Raw genomic sequence first — 16,458 nt, 5'->3', positions numbered from 1 at the left:
TAGCTAAAAAACCCTGGTAGTCGTAGAGGTTAAGTGCTACAGCTGCTAACCAAAGGTTCGGCAGTTTGAATCTTCCTTGGAAACTCTATGGGGTAGTTCTACTCGGTCCTATAGGGTCGCCACGAGTTCGAATCAACTCGACGGCACTGGGTTTTTTTTTTCGGTTAGCCATTGCTAGCTCTGTGGGACAGGCTATCCCAGGTCCTGACCAAGAGCTCATGCTGGCGCTGTGCACAGACATGGTCATCTTCATTCCGTTCAGTGAGAAGTCCTGGATAATAATAGACAAATAGTTGTCTGTTTATCAAAGATGGCTCCTTCTTTATACAGCTGTACAGTGATAAATATTCTCAATAATATTTCAAAAATGTGGGTGAGTTTTTGGGATTTCATATATGTCATTTGGGTGGTGGAGGGGTGGAAGTTCCCATTGCTTTCTGAGCCTTAGCTAGTGAGGAAGCAGGTTCCCCTCCTCCACCCTTGACCTTCTGGTCTCTCAGTTATAGCAGGTCAGGTGTCCTTGGCCTGTGTCAGTCTGCTCACTCCCACTGCAAAGGAGGCTGACAGGGGCAGGACCAACTCCAGTGAAGCAAAGAAAGAGGGAAGGAGGAAGAAAAAAGGGGAACTTGTAGAGGGAAATATGGCCTGTGATTGTTCTGATTATTGCCCTCATGGTTCTAAACCTGCTTTGAACTATGGCCCCATTCTTGAAGTGACAGAACAGCTTCTTAGACTTTAAGGACAAAACTAAGTGTGTAGGTTCTGCTCTTTTGTTAAGAAAATAAATCCCATAAAGTTAAAGGAATTTTTAAAATGTGACTATGAGGTTGGATTCGAAAGTGGCTGATAAAGGGAAAAACAGTGCCCTAAGGTCTGGTCCCTACAACTGCTGGAAAGAAAATGCAGAGCCTGTGGCTGAGATGGGAAGCTTTATGTTAGGATTCAGGGGAGGCTGGATCAAAGTCACATGCGAGCACGCCTTCCTTTAAAGGCCAAGCCTTAAGGCTTTTTGACACAGTGAAGCAACAGGGGTAGAAGATCAAAGGATGGAAAAATGAATGCAAGTCCTTTTTTTTAAAGGCAGATTCACCTAGGCTAAAATCAAGATGTAGGTGGAGCCTCTGATGTTGATGAGTGGGCTACGCAAGAATCTCTTCCTATTTAGTAGCCTGCTTTATGCGTGTTACAGGGAAATTGGCAATGAGGAAAAGAGGTCAGAAAAGCTTAGAGCAGGATGAGACTGTAGAAAGCATTCAGTACTCTCTTGTCTATACTGATGAGGAAACGAGGCCAAGTGAGCAAAGTGGCTCCTTGGCAGAGACACAGCTGGTCAGTGCGAAGGCAGTCTAGAACTCAGTGCCCTTCAAGTCTGAGCTAACCAGCTACTCACAGATGATGCGGGGACCCTCAACAAGGCACAAACATTCCTTTGATTGATTTTTTTTCCCCCTTTTTAAAATTTTTTTTAGATGAGGGTTTACAGAGCAAATTAGTTTTCTCATCAAACAGTTAATACACAATATTGTTTTGTGACATTGGTTGCCACCCCCATGACATGTTAACACTCTCCCCTTTTCGACCCTGGGTTCCCTGTTACCAGCTTTCCTGTTCCCTTCTGCCTTCTCGTTCTTGCACCTGGGCTGGTATGCCCGTTTTGTCTCGTTTTGTTTTATGGGCCTGCCTAATCTTTGGCTGAAGAGTGAACCTCAAGAATGAATTCACTACTGAGTTAAAAGGGAGTCCTGGGGCCATATTCTCAGGGTTTTTCCAGTCTCTGTCAGACTAGTAAGCCTGGTCTTTTTTTTTTTTTTTTGCTTGTTTTTGTGAGTTAGAATTTTGTTCTACATTTTTCTCCAGCTCTGTCTGGGAGCCTCTATTGTTATCCCTGTCAGAGCAGTTGGTGGTGGTAGCCGGGCACCATCTAGATGCAAATGTTTCTTGATAGATTTCTCAAGAGGGCAAGTAATCTTTAGTCTCCTCTACACTTTTTTTTTCCAGAAATGCCTGTGGAAAATCTGTTATCTGAATTCCATGACTTTAATGGAGATCTTTAGTCTGCTTTTGATAAAATAACTTTGAGCAATACTATATAACATTAATTTTTACATTGCCTGATTGTTAATGCTTGTCTTTCTAATGTATGCACATGTGTTTTTGACGGCTTTATGTTGCCTGATACATAATTTGTAGTTAAATATGGGACTTGATCATATTTTTTTAAAGTTGGACATTAGGACCTTGATTAACGTTGTAACCATTCCTTCTGCCATTGTTTCTATGAGACATTCAACGCCACCCCCAAGAAAATAATGGAACCCATGTCAATGTGGTTATTATTAATCTGATTAATCCATCACATGTCTTTCATTCATTCAATAAATACTCCTTGAATGATGAGTGAGACGAAGTCCCTATTGTCGTGGAATTTTTATTCTACTGAAAAAGGAAGACAGTAATGTCTGGCAGCTGTTTTAAAGTGCAATGAAGAAAAATAGAACAGAGTAAGGAGGTGGAAAGATTGAAGGGGAGGGTAATCTTATATAGGATAGTCAAGGAGTCAAGGAAAGCCTTTCTGTGGAGGTGACATCTGAGCAGAGAATCAAATGAAGTGAGGGAGTGAGTCTTGAGAAGGTCTGGAGGAAAAGTTCATGTTCAAGGCAGGGAGACTAGCAATTGCAAAGGCCCTGAGGCAGGAAAGAGCTTTGTGTGGTTGGAGGCCACCGGCGCTAGAGTGGAGAGGTAAAGCAGAGCATGACAGGAGGTGAGTTTGGAGCACGAGCCTGGGACTAGGTTCCATAGGGCTTTATAGGGCATGGTGAGTAGTTTGGATTTTACCCTGTATGTAATGTGCAGTCATCGGAGGTGTTGAATAGGGGAGTGTCACAATCTGTCTGCTGTGTGAACTGACTGCAGGGCAACAAGTGTGGAAATAGGGAGGCAGTTAGAAGACTGCTGCAGTGGTCTAAAAGCACACTTAGATGGGTGGTGGCAGTGGAGGTGGTGAGGAGTGGTCAGATTGAAGGTATAACCAATAAGAGCTGCTGATGGATTGGAAGTGGGGTGACAGAGAAAGAGGAGTGAGGGATGATTCCTAGGCCTGAGCACCTAGGTAGGTGGTGGAACCTTTTGTCTGGATGGAAAATGCTGCAGAAGGAGTACCTTTGGCTGGAGAAAATTGCGACATCTTGTTTTGGCTTATCAGATAACCCAACGGAGATGTCAAGTAGGCAGTTGGATGTAAGATTCTAGAGGCCAGTGTAGAGATTAAGACTGGGAATGTGTTTGGGAAATACCAGCCTCTAGTTTGATGTGTAAAACTGCAGGATTGGATTTGGTCACCTCAGGAGTGAGCACTCCAGTAATTTAGAAGCCAGGAAGAGAAGTGGGAGGAAAAGGAGGAGATTGCAACATCCCAGGAACCAAAGGAAGAAAGTCTTTCAAGGACGAGGGGGTGTTTAACTGTGTCAGTGCAGCTCAGAGGTATTTAAAGACATTTTTAAACTGGTAATAATGCCCGCTTAGGTAATTTTCTGGTTTCTCATGCTCATGGGTCCTGTCTTTTCCCCATTAGATTGGGAACTCATTGAGGCCAGGGATGATTTCATTGTTCTTCTGCTTATACTTGGGAGCATCCAAGCTATGACTTAATCACCTTATTGGAAAAGTTCTGCTGGGTGGAGTTCGAAGCCTGGAGTGACACTACCTTGTAGGAGTTACTTTTGGAGTTGTCCATCACTGGGGCTGTGGGTAGTAAGGGGACAATGCTGATGAGGAAGGGGTAGAACTAGTCCCCCTCTAGGCAGAAAAGGTTGGTGACATCCCAACGCTGAGTGGAAGGGGTTGGTTGGCAAAGAAGGGGACAGATGGAAAGAACGGGAAGGAAACACAGAAGTGCCAGATTCCTGATTAAGGGTACATTCAGCTCTTCAATGTGGTCATACAGCTCCAACCTGAGGAAAAGGGGCCCTGAGTGGTCATGGTAAGTTCTTTGATTGATGCAGTAGTGGGATTCTCCATCTTCCTTCTCTGAAATATTTATGTGACCCTTGCTGTGGCTGAGGAAGAATAGAGGTGCTCCCTCTCAGCTTGCCTTGGAAGCATCTTACTCAGAACCACCAATTCAGATCCTTGCAAAGAACAGGGAGTCCCTGTGGGACCTGTGTTTGGGAAGGAATTTTATGGATAATACTTTGGGATAGGCAGGTCCACCTCCCTTGAACAGGTTTCATTGGTCTCTATCTGTGAGGGTACCTGGGTCTGAGGCCATCTTTGTTAGGGGGCAGTATCTAGAAGAACCCTGACAGTGTTGAACAAACTGGTAGTTAATCGGTATAGAGAGAGATGGGTTTTCTGACAGTCAGGAGGCTTAGATAAGGTTTGGCTCCTTCCCTTACATGGGCATAGTGAAACCAGGGAAAACCACAGGAAAGCATAGAAATATTTTCTGGTTGAGGCACTTGTGAGGGCTTTGAAGAGAAAGATGCCATCTTGGGGGAGGCAGAGCCAGAAGTTGAGAGCCCTGTATTAGCAAAGGGAGACTGTGGATGTGGGATGTAGGTGTACCCCTGGCCCTGCAGAATCAAGGGTCCTTCCCTTGGAGTTATTCTTGGAACGTAATTATTCAACTTTTCTGGACAATCCATGATCATGGAGCCTAGAGGGGTCGAATCTGACAGCTAAAACTATGTTAAGATAAAAGCTGCTTGAATTCATTTGTTATCCGTTAAAAGCATCACAGATTAATTATTTTTCAAAAGTTCTACAAGTAACTTACAATCAGATGTTGAGGTCTTGGGATGCCTTGTCATGCTTAAAAATATTGTAAGAATTCTGAAAACTTAAAACCTAAAAATCAAACCCCAAATATTAAAAGGATGGATACAAGCAAAGCATTTTAGTTAAAGAGTTTTATTAGCTTATTTATTTTTGAAAACCATCATAAGTTATAACTTAATACTAAATGCTGTAACCAAAAAAAAAAAAATTTTTTTTTTTTAAATATACTCGATTACATAGTATAGGAAGTGGGAGATAATTATAATATACAAAAAGATACACAAGGGAAGAGACTATGAAAATCGCTGATAGCTTAGCTGAAGAGTCAATGAGTATCTATAAGCTAGAGTTTATCATGCACATGAATTCTTGATTGAAAAATGAGTGATGGCGGCAGTGGTGGTGGCAGGGGATAAGGGTGAAGACCATGTCCCAGTTAATTCCGTAGTGTCTGAGGAAGACATGGAGGCACTGACAACTACCATATCCACCAGCCTTCCACTAAGCTACCTGGGGTGAGTTGAAATTGTATTGGGTATTTCCTTATCCTGGAATGAGTCTGGAGCATATACATGGCAGTATTTCTACTTCTCTAACCCCATTCATGCAGCTGGATTTTCACTGTAGCCTGTATTACTTTGGGGTACAGCTTTAGTGGTTCTAGATCAGGCATCTCAAAAGAACATTGGAAGTTCTTCCTACCCCCTCTTCCTAACTACAGCCAGGTGTCCTGCCAACCCCTAGAGGCATACCCTTCGGGTCATGCATCCCACCTCTGCAGGGGGTCAGTATGAAAGGTCTGCTCAGTGCTATTGTTGAAGGATGAGGAGAAAGCAAAAAAGCACCCCTTTACTTCATTTCAACTCTTATATCCTAGGTGATTGTACAACTTGCATTTCTTTTGCCCACAAATGGAATGAAGGTATAAGCTTGCCAGGAGTTTTATACAACACGAGCTTTGTGTCTAATATTATGGATGAGAATCTAGATTGAGAAGGAGGGTGTATCTGGTCTGATGGAGGAAGATTGTGGAGCAGAAGGAGAGACTATGTGCCTCAGAAAAGGGAACTTTAAGAGGGAGGCCATCAAATTCAAGAGATGCCTCCTGCAAAAAGAGTGTTAACAGGACCTAAAATGACTGGACCTTTGGATTAAAATCAAGAGCATGAAATCAACATGAATAAATGTAAAATCTTGTATTTAGAATTAGAAAAAAAAAATTGAAACATGGTTATATAATAGAGTTGATGATAGTTTGAGAAAAAGACAGTGGGGGTGGGCAGTTGAGTGTGCCACTGACTTTTCTATAGGTTGCTGTTAATAACTGTGAGGAGTCTGAGATTTTAGCTACTTGCAAGCTAGCAGGTTAGTCTACCACAGTTTCATGGATACTGGCGGCAGACATATGATCCCTGGGTCAGAGACAAAGGACTTTATGACTCACAACAATAGAAGTAGCCAGAGTACCTGCATTTTCTTTCACTGGTTCTTTGAGCTCTGATTCCCATAGAGTAATGCAAAGAGGGTCAGGTGACACCTACACGAAAAGTGGATTATGTTACAGGTGTGAAACCTTGAGTTTACGTGACTCAAATCTTGCATAATGGACGGTAAGCATGCCGGTGCTTTGCCTTAGAGGAAGACATTATCTTTCTTGTCCGAAGCTGGTTACTATCCAAATATCCTTGAAAAGATAGCCTGGAACAAAGGCTGTAGTGCCTCTACTTGCAAGATGCACAGAAATGTGAGGGACCCATTGTCTTAGTCATCTAGTGCTGCTGTAACAGAAATACCACAAGTGGATGGCTTCAACAAACAGAAGTTCACTCTCTCACAGTCTAGTAAACTAGAAGTCCAAATTCAGGGCATCAGCTGCAGGGAAAGGCCTTCTCTCTCTCTGTTGGCTCTGGAGTAAGGTCCATGTCATCAGTCTTCCCCTGGACTAGGAGCTTCTCAGCACAGGGAGCCCGGGTCCAAAGGACACACTGTTCTCCTGGCACTACTTTCTTGGTGGTATGAGGTCTCCCTGTCTCTCTGCTCGCTTCGGTCTCTTATATCTCAAAAGAGATTGGCTCAAGACGGAATCTAATTTTGTAGATCTCACCAGTATAACTGCAGCTAATCCATCTCGTTAACGTCGTAGTGATAGGATGTACAACACATAGGAAAATCACATCAGATGACAAAATGGTGGACAATCACACAATACTGGGAATCATGGCACAGCCAAGTTGATGCACATTTTGGGGGACACAATTTAATCTATGACACTCATCAAGAACTGTCTTCCAACTGTTGCATAAATAGGAAGGGAAAGGAAGCTAATGTTTATTATATCCGAGTTATGCCACAGATACTGATCTAGACATTCTCATTTCTTACTTCATAAAAATTTCAAAGCAGTCTTGGTCAGAGGTGGTGTTATTGTTGTTTTATCAGTAAGGAAACTAAAAGTTGCTCAAGGTGAGTAATGGAACTGGCCTATCGAGCTGGAGGATTGTGTGTGCATTATATATATATATACATTTTAATTTTTATTGAGCTTCAAGTGAACGTTTACAAATCAAGTCAGCCTGTCACATATAAGTTTATATACACCTTACTCCATACTCCCACTTTCTCTCCCCCTAATGAGTCAGCCCTTCCAGTCTCTCTTTTCATGACAATTTTGCCAGCTTCCAACCCTCTCTACCCTCCCATCCCCCCTCCAGACAGGAGATGCCAACACAGTCTCAAGTGGCATTATATATTTTTTATATAACAAGTATTGCACCAAGAAATAGCTAATAATTAATTGGATGCTTATGAGATGCCAGGAACAGTTCTAAGTGTTCTCCGTGGAATGACTTATTTAATTCTTACAACTAAGATTATCCCATTTTGCTGCTGAGAAAACTGAAGCTTGGTGAGTGGTAGAACTGGGATTCAAACCTGAGTTATAACCACTCTACTACCGGGTTCTCTATTCAGCCCCCAGGGCTGGGGTCATGATCAGACTAGTATGTGCCCAGAGAATATGGAAGGGTTTGGAAGGCATGCCACGTAGGCATAGTTGAAGGACTTGGGTGTGTTTGATCTGCAGAAGAATAAAGGAGAGATGACTGTTCTCAAATGTTTGTAGGCATGTCTTTTAGAAGAATAGCGTTTACCCTTCGTGGCTCCAAGAGGCAGATTTGGGCCCAGTTGCGGGGAGGCATATTGTTGCTCAGCAAAAACAATTTCCTTCATAATCCAAGGTCCCATCATGGAATGGGCTGCTTGGGGAGTGGGAGCTTCCTCTTATGGGATTTTCTGCATGATTACCTTTCAGGCACACCCTGGCCGGGATTTGTCAAGGTCCCTACAATAAGCACCTCTACTTCTACTCTCTGAAGGAGCTAGGCAATGAGGAGGATGGCCTAATGAGGTGCTCTAGACCTTTCCAGAGAGAGCAGACCTGATGAACACAGGTGCCTGAACTCCTTCCCCTGCCATCTGTTCCTGTCCTTCAAGCCTCAGGTCCTCTAAGAATTTTTTAGTGTCTGACATGCAGAGAGAGGGTTCCTGCACGTGTGAGGAGAAGGCTGGAAAATCTGGGCCTGCCCCAAGGGGACTGGAGGAGTTAGTGTCAGCTATGTCCCTACTTCAGCCAGCTTCTGGCACTCTCAGGCCTGCCCTGTCTCATAAAGAGTCCCGTCTGGATCTTGATGGGTTGATTCCATCCCTGCTGCCAAGCCTGTAATCCCCAGCCCAGTGGCCTGGCCATGCCCTGGCAATTTCCCACACACACACCAGGCTCACTATTGTCCAGTGTAGGACAGAGCAGGAATCCTGTACTGGGTAGGAGGTTGACTTAGAAGACCTCCATAGCCTCTTAACTCTGTCTGTGGTTCTTTCCTTGTCAAGTAGTCCAAGCTTTGAAAAGCAAATGGAAACAGGTTGTTGGGTTCAACGCTGCTCTATAGTGACCTAGCTGTTGGCTCTATGGTCTTAAACACCATCAGCTCTGAGCTGAGCAGTTATGGCTCAGGTGTAGGCCCAGGGAGGAACCCTAAGCAGATGGAGAAAGGCATTTGGAGAGATGGTGAGGAATAGCCAGTGGCAGTGACTGGTTTGATGGCATCTGTTCCACTCAGCCAGGAACTTCTGTTGGAAGCTAACGACTTCCCAAATCTGGTCTCAGTTAGCCTGTACATATCTTTAAAAGAATTACATTTCCATCAAAGGGTTTTAGAGAGTGATGTTTAGCCTAGTGTAAAGGGCATGGTCAGGATCTGATCCTGAAATAATGTCTTTGCTATCCCAGATGTCAGGAGTAACTAAAAATATACTTGTAACTCTGAGGAATTCTTTGCTTTATTGGACCCATCTCCTTTCTCTCTTACCCTCCTTCCAGAAAGCGAGAGAGTGAAGAATTGTGCCAAAAGACTTTAATTACCCAGTCTGCTGACATTGTTTTATCTGCACCACTGATATTAAATCTGCCCAGCATTCCATTTGAATCACAGTGCTAAGAGCAGCCTCTGCAAACTTGGGCCTTGGTCCTTGTGCTGGTTGTGGCCAATCTTCTGTTTTCCACCCTTCCCCCCCAGACTTCTTAAATTCTGAAGCTCTCATGGCACCGGAAACTGTCAGTGGAATGTCGCTACTTCAGGAAGGTCCCTGAACTGTGTGTATTTATCCCCTAGCTCCACTCTCTCCAACTCATCTGACCACTTGTGGTTGAGCTGCAGGCCTGTGCCCACGATCAGAGAAGCCTGGATTCAGCGTGAGCAGCCTGCCGTATTTCTATCATAAAAATCGGTGGGAAAAGAAGAGAAAGTCTGGGTAGTCCCCCCTGCCCCCACATCCCTATATGTGCTAATGAAATTTTTCCTGTTCTATCCTTAACTTTTCTGACAGTCAGATGCATCGTCAATTCCAATTTAGTTCTCTGAGCTATGGACATTTTCTCCTGGGTTAATTTTGACACAGACAGCTAATAGCTGGTTTATGTAGCACCCACTTGAGACTACTGTTACTGCTACGCCTAGGTCACATTTACTGGGGGCTTCCTGTGTGCCGAGCACTGTGCTGGGTGAGGATTTTGAGCCACATAACCTCTTGAGGCAAGCACCCCCCGTTTTGCAAGTGAGGACACAGGCCAAGGGAGATGATTGCACAGCTTGCTGAAGGTTCTGCAGCAGAGCCAGGATGAGAAGCAGGCAGGGTGGCGCCAGAGCTGACCACTGTCAGCACCCACTCCATACTGCCTGTGGGCCCTGGGCACACACCAAATATTCCTGCTAATCCTCATAACAAAACCTCCAGGGAAGACTGGGTGCCTTTATAAAACCGTGTCTTCAGTAAATGTCTACGGAGACTTGACTGTGTGCAGGATACTCTACCACGGGAGATACAGAGATGTTCAAACCCAAGTCCTGCCCATAAGGCACTACAGCTGGGGACAGCAAACTCGACACTCAGCCAGAGCAGGGCCTTTGTTTTGTTCGCTGTTGTGTGTCGAGGGACTAGAATAATGCCTGGCAGGTTGTAAGCTCTCAATGTGATGGATGAATGAGCTACTACTTAAACAAAGCTGGCAACATTTTTTTTAAATAAATAACATTAATTCAAAAAAAATATATGAAGAGCATAAACTGAGATTAAAGAAAAGTCTTATAGACATTGAGCTGTATAAAGAACGCCCCACATTACCCTCATTTTTCATATTTTATCAGATTGCTGGGAACCTGGTCATGGACGGGTGCTCGTGAACCCACGTCATAGGTGAGGTATTAGAAGCTCGTAGATCTTGCTGGAAAGGCCTTAGAGAAGAAAGGGGCCATGAGATTTAAGTAGGATTCAGCTGGATGGAAAAAACTAGGGAGGGCATTCCAGAGGCAGGATTATATTGAAGAGGACAGAAGGTCCTGCCCTTGGATTAGTACAGGCTTTCATGTTTTTGCTTGATAGTAACAGTTGTTTTGAACTTCAGGACTCCTTGGACTCTGGATCCTTTCCTGTCTTGCTCAATCCTTGCCTCACTCCCCAAGCCTTGCCTAACTTGGTTGGATATTCCTTTAAACCGTGCAAGAATTTTTGGACCTGGTGTTTGCCTGAGCCCTGGCACAAGATCAGGGAGATCAACTCGACTGGGCTGAGAAAGGGAGAGTAAAATATTTGGGGAACCGTGAGTCTACGCTAGGTAGGTTGACAGAAATCATGAGGACTCAGATTCCAGAGCTATACAAATTTCATACGCTTTGACTTAGTAATAAAAATTTGGGGGAAATAGTTTATAATAAGGGAAAAGTTAAATCCATGAAATTGTGACTTGTACTGTTGTTTGTTTTAGTGAAATTGAAAGCAACCTAAATGAGAAATTACAGGCATGGTTAAGTAAATTATGGTTCATCCACTTGGTGGAATATTATACAGTCATTAAAAATGAGATTTATGAAGAGTGTTTTATAGCTGGGAAAATGTTTGTTGGTTTAGCTTGAGGAAAGAGCATGATACACGGAGGTGAGCATAGTGTGTATGTACAATTTTGTTTTTAAAAGTGTATATGTAGAAGAGACTGAAAAAAACATTTACAAAAATGGTAGTATGTTAGAAGGCCGTAAGTTGTTTGTAATCCTGCTCACAGTCTTCCAGCAAATATTATTTGTTTTTTACAAACAATAACAAAGAGGACATTCATATCAGAGGATGGAACAAGGGGATGGGGGTGGTCAAAGTTTGTACACATAGTCAACAATAGTCTTGACTATCTAAAGTGAATCAAGGACCTATGTGAGAATGTGTCCCAGTGTAACCCAGTGTGTGAAATAGTATGAACAGTTTCCTGGACTGAGGGTATGTGAAGTATGAGCTCGGCCAGAATAGGGTGAAGGTGGTCATCTTGTTGCTAGACTTATGGAGACCATGGAAGTGAATGAATGGTCTACATCCCGGTTCCCCTGGACCATCCCAGCTTAAGCATTAACACCCCCCTTTTCGTTCTCAAGAGTGCTGTTTCGACAATATGTTATGTGATCACCCTAATAATTTTTGAAAAGGTGGAAGATATTCTAGGTTGATGATATTTGCTCTGCTGGTTGCCTCTAGCGCTTAATGGTGAATTAAGACTCCCTGATGCTGAGGTGGGCCCAGCCTTATGGAGAATTGGCCCAGGTGTAGTGCAAGAGTATAGCTCTGCTTTCTGATTAATCAAGGGAAGATAATCAAGGTGGTTATTCCCAAGCTGCCCCCAGGGAAGCATGTGGCTAGAATTAGGCTCTAAAATGGTAGTAAGAACCTCAAGTTTATAGGAAACATATTTAATTCTGACCCAGGAGCTCCTTTGCCCCTTACATCCTTCCTGGACTTTCCCACAAATTTAGTTCATGACCCAGTAAATTTTCCAATGCGCAGGAGCCATAAGAGTAAAAAGGCACCAGACTGAGCCTTCCCCTGTTTGTGTACTTTGTAGCATTTCTCCCTGGAGAAGTTCTTGACTTTTAATAGAAAAGCTCAGGTTGTGGCTAGTGCAGAAATCATTCCAAAATTCATACAAGTGGTCAGCGATAGTCTTGACTGTCTAGAAATGAGGCAAGGACCTACATGAGAATGTGTCCCAAAGATGATAACCTTAAGCAGACAGGGGCTTGTCCTGGGTGGGTTGTTTACTTCTTGGTATCTACCCTCTGTTCTCTCGGCTCTGTGGAGGCTGGCTTGTTGGGAACCCCCAGCTACTGAGTAGAGTGCCAAGTTGATGATCAGTGAGTCTGCCTGGGAGCTAAGCCTAGGCTTAGCTTGGAAGGGAAATGGGGTGGACTGTGGAAGAGGCCCCTCCCTGGTGCCCTCAGGAGGGCTGGCCTGACTCTTGAGTGCCCCTTATGGTCAGTGTGCAGCACCTGCCCAGGCATCATGGGAGGACTCAGATACAGGAGGCCAAGGACCTCTCTTTAGGTAATTTGTCCTTGTGGACAGCCTCAGCTTGGGGGTGGCCAGTCCACAGAGAAACCAACAGGCACAGCTCCTGGCCTAAGAATGCTAAGAAAACCAACTGCTGCTTTTGGGTTGGCAGAGCATCCCAAGCCAGGTGCAGACTTGTTGGGTTCAGGAGTGGAAAAACATGAAGAGTTATAAAGGTCTGTGAACAGGCCAGTGCCCCAAACCAAACCAAACCTGTTGCTGTCAAGTTGATTCTGACTCATAGCGACCCTATAGGACAGAGTAGAACTGCCCCATAGAGTTTCCAAGGAGCGCCTGGTGGATTAGAATTGCCGACCTTTTGGTTAGCAGCCGTAGCACTTAACCACTGTGCCACCAGGGTTTCCCCAGTGCCCCAATAGCTTTTAAATTTCCCATCGCACTTTCCTGGCCCCTGGGGCTCTATTGTTCTGGACTTTGCTTTCTCTTTTGTTAGTCTAGCCTCTCCAACAGGATTGCAAGTTCTCTGAAGTCAAGCCCTGTGTCCTCAGATCTGTGCCTACACATCCCACTCCCTAACCCCATCCTATCCTTGATCCCCACTTCACCCCCACCCTGACCTGGCCAGGTGGGGGCCCAGTTTATACTTGGCAGTGGCCTTGATCAACCTATGCTCTCCTTTTGCTTGATAAACCCACTGGCTGATGGATCCTCCTGTGGAGAAGGGCTCTTCCCCAACGTGGAGGGTCTCCCTGTTTCTGAGGGAAAGAACAGGTGCTGTCTCCTCCCTGCTGGAAGAGTTGAGCTGACCTTCGCAAGCAGAGGTGCCTCTCTGCAGAGGGTCAGGCACGGTCCCACACTCCTGCTGATGCGGTGTCCTCTAATTTGGCCATCCCGTTTTCTCCATGCCTTCTCCTCCAGGTTCCCAGGGGTCAATATTCTCTCTCTCAACAGCTCCACTCTAGAGCAGGCTTTGGGGTGGGAGAAGAGGAGAAACACGTGTCTCCTTGTCAGTCACTTCAACGAAGTCTGAGGAGGAAGAGTAGACACGATTGGCAGAAAGTGAAACTGTTAAAGGAGAAGAAGAATTTGTCAACCTCTGTTATCCCCCATTGTTGCAGATGGAAAGAACTGGATGTCCTGAGCAACATCACTGATCCCCCTGCTGAGATGCTGAATCTGGAGTGTGTCTTTTGGGAGGGAGGCAGGCAGGGCCTCAAGCTATAGACCAGCTTGGAAGTTGAGTCAGAACAGCATGGGACCAGCTAGACACCCAGCCCGCGCTGCCCCACATCTGGTACTTGAGTGCCGGCCGCCACCTAGTCCCCTGAGTTCCAGAGCCAGATGTGGGAACTCTGTCTAGAAGAGGTACAAGTGGCATCCCCCCGTCAGTAGCTCCGTGGTGGGCTGGAGCAGGCTTATAGCATCAGGTAAAGGCTGTGTGGAATTCAGGCAGCTCAGCTTTAGAGAGCCATGGCCGGAGGAGAGGCTCCAGCACCTGTGAACCAGTTCAGAGGTAGCTGGGATAGTGTGGGTGGGAGCGCAGGGCTTGGGCTGGGCTGGAAACAGGCAGACAGGCCTTTATCAGCTCTAAATCTGCCTCTTCCTCCATTGGCTGAGGGTTCCTGAGATGCAGGAGCATCCTCAGAGCCAAAGTGAGGGATGTGGGCCTTTCCAAGGCTGCCCCCTGAGTCTCAGCCTTCTCCAACTCCCTGTCTTTTCACCCTGCGACACAGTGATTCCTCCCTCCTGACACATAAATCCCCATGGTGACTGGGATTGAGTTGAGCTTGGTGCCCACCACACCAGCATCTAGATTGGCACAGTAGGTGCTTGAGAATTCCATGAGTGACTGAAGGCTACAGTCATTTCCTCGTTTTGTATTTGGCCTTCACCCCGGGGTCCCTTTAATCTGACCTCTCACAGCTCCACAGTTGCTCCTCCTGGGTTGGAGAGATGGTGGTTATTCCACTGAGTGGTCAGAAATGGAAGCAAGGGGGGCTGAGCATCAAGGCACTAGGCTAGCCCAAGCCTGAGATCAGGGCCCAGAGAGTCCCAGGCTCAGCAAACATCAGTTCCAGACCCAAGGACACCCATCCACCTGTGATGCCTGGGGGCCACAAATTGAGCTTTCCATCCAGATAGTGGCCACTTCAAATGAGAAGAAAAAGCAAGGGCAAGGTGTGGGGGAGGGAGAGTATAGGAGCTGTCTTAGTCATCTAGAGCTGCTCTAACAGAAATACCACAAGTGGATGGCTTTAACAAAGAGAAATTTATTTTTTCACAGTCTAGTTTTTTTAGTAGGCTAAAAGTCCAAATTCAGGACATTGGCTCCAGGGGAAGCCTTTGTCTCTCTGTTGCCTCTGGAGGAAGGTCCTTGTCATCAGTCTTCCCCTGGACTATGAGCTTCTCCCCGCAGGAACCCTGGGTCCAAAGGATGTGCTCTGCTCCTGGCACTGCTGTCTTGGTGGTATGCTTGCCTGCTTCCCTTTCCTTTTATCTCTTGTAAGATAAAAGGTGGTACAGGCCACATTCCAAGGAAACCCCCTTTACTTTGGATCAGGGATGTGACTTTAGTAAGGGTATTACAATCCCACAGTAATCCTCTTTAACATAAAATTACAATTACAAAATGGAGAACAACCGTGCAATACTGGGAATCATGCCTAACCAAGTTGACTCATATTTTGGGAGGACACAATTCAATCCATGACAGGAGCAGAGGGAGAATATGGACGAAGCGATGTCTGGAATTAAGCTGTGAGCCCTCAGTCTTCCCGCAGCACCGTCTCACCATACTGGGATGAGTCCATGTCCACCACACTCTGTTTAAACTACTCGCTCTATCTGTACTTATAGTGGGCATCGTAGTAGCCCACAGCCTGCCACAGCTAGTGATGAGTGTGGGGCGAGATTGTGCTTCCTCATCCTTTAGCTGGTATTCTTCCTGCTTTCCTGGGTCACAAAGCAGGTCAGGAATGTCTTGATGGGCCCAGGTGATCAATATGGGAATCACCAATAATGTAAATTACTGTAAGTAGTCAGGAGGGAGTACCATCTTCTCTGCATGTTTCTGTCCAGCTGTGGAGTAGGCCTTTTAGACAAACATCGGTGGTCTAAGAAATGAAATCTGGAAGATTCCTATAGATGTGAACCACAGGAATTGACACACTTCTGGAACTGCCTTGCTGAGAGCAGTGTGAATGCTTGTGGCCGGGGCTTTTGGCTACTGTGTATACGTTCTGCTTCCTGGTGTACGAGGCTTAGTAATCACTAGCAGACTGGCAAGCTGGTCTTAGAACCAGAAGCAAAGTTCGATTGTCAAAGAAGTTCCTTTAGCATGCTCTATCCTGCTCACTGGCCAGAGGTTAGGATGGCTTGTCTGAGGTGCTGTCTGGACAGCAAGGTGTGATTCACCTGAGGGTGTGTGAGCTCACGGAGAGTCTGTGGGATGTGGACCTAAGGTTATAAATCGGGACGCCCAGGAGGGATGTTAGAGGTCTTCCAACCCTGAGAGGTTAGGACACTTCCCCAGGGCCTCACTGTTAATAGATCCTGCCACTGAAATTCCCGAGCTCTGGCCTTAAGCCAGTGCCTTTTCTTAGACCTCAGTTTTCTTATCTATAGAATGAGAAAGTGAACTAAGGTCCGTTTGAGTTCTATGGCTGGACAAGCTGAGCCAGGACAAGACACTAGGACCTTGAACTCCAACTCACTCCCAGCTCCAACTTGTGGCATCTCTTAACAGTGTGATGTTGTCAACTAACCTTGAAGTTAGAGACTTGTGTTCAAATCCAGCCAGTA

At 45.4% G+C, this 16,458-nt stretch overlaps 1 protein-coding gene across 5 annotated transcripts in view; it reads left to right on the top strand.

The window, feature by feature from the left end:
- The window catches only part of MYLK (myosin light chain kinase), a 337,690-nt gene that overhangs the window by 67,479 nt on the left and 253,753 nt on the right, over window positions 1-16,458 (top strand). The gene's annotated exons all lie outside the window — the stretch shown is intronic.

Source organism: Elephas maximus, chromosome 1, assembly GCF_024166365.1.
Source record: "Elephas maximus indicus isolate mEleMax1 chromosome 1, mEleMax1 primary haplotype, whole genome shotgun sequence".
In the NCBI taxonomy this organism is placed as follows: Eukaryota; Metazoa; Chordata; class Mammalia; order Proboscidea; family Elephantidae; genus Elephas; species Elephas maximus.
The sequence above is the reverse complement of the archived record's forward strand: the minus strand, read 5'-3'. Positions and strand labels throughout refer to the sequence as shown.